This window comes from Penaeus monodon, chromosome 32, assembly GCF_015228065.2.
Source record: "Penaeus monodon isolate SGIC_2016 chromosome 32, NSTDA_Pmon_1, whole genome shotgun sequence".
Taxonomy (NCBI): domain Eukaryota; kingdom Metazoa; phylum Arthropoda; class Malacostraca; order Decapoda; family Penaeidae; genus Penaeus; species Penaeus monodon.
The window spans coordinates 35418220-35419096 of NC_051417.1; the positions used below are offsets into that span (position 1 = coordinate 35418220).

The window sequence follows — 877 nt, forward strand, 5'->3', positions numbered from 1 at the left end:
GTAAATGTTCTTCACTTCAAATCAATTGTTCTTGATAATAATTTGAATTTTAACACCACCTACCAAAATGGATTTAGATGTTTTCACACTTAAATAAAATTGTATTACATTTGTTATGATTTTCAGTTTATTCCATAAGGTAATGATTTTCATTTATACTATTTTGGATAGAATTATTATTTTAAAAATTTCCCATTATTCACTACCAAGTTTATATTAGATAATGAGAAGAGCACTAATTGAAAATCCAAATTATTTGTGTTGTAGAATTTTTTATGCAAATATTAGATGGGAAAGCATACTCATTTAATAATCGATATTACTATCATTCACACTGTGATTTACATTACTTCAAAGAGAACTTGAAGATCTAATCTTGCCACTATGACTAGAACTCAAACATGAAAACATCTCATTACATTACACCTTCATTGTTTGTGTTTGAATTGTGGATGGGCTACAGTTCAACACCTGCCAGATTATTGAACATTATCCTGGTGCAAAATTAGTATGCTAGGAAGTTGGCCTGTTGGTGGAGAGCCTTGCAGACACTTAGACTACTGTACATAAGGCATAGGGCAGTAGGAAAAACAAGGAATATATGATAGATATAGATATATTATATTCATTATTTAGATATTCTTATGTAAGAGATTAATTAAAGTTTTCTGGGAAAAAGATGAAAGTAATGAAATGGTCAGTTCAAGAGACCATATAGGGTCCGTTTGATTGATACTATTAGTGGGGTGCTAGGGAATGAAAGTCTATGCTAAATACCCGTTGTTCCATAGGACTTCATTTGAAACTTTAGCTCTGGTAGGGCTGATCATTTGTTACCATATATTTAGAACAGATTGGAGATTAGCCGGTACAAGGA

At 31.2% G+C, this 877-nt stretch overlaps 1 protein-coding gene across 1 annotated transcript in view; it reads left to right on the forward strand.

Moving 5' to 3' along the window:
* The window catches only part of LOC119593845 (hornerin-like), a gene marked incomplete in the record, with an annotated part of 29685 nt that overhangs the window by 9970 nt on the left and 18838 nt on the right, over window positions 1-877 (forward strand).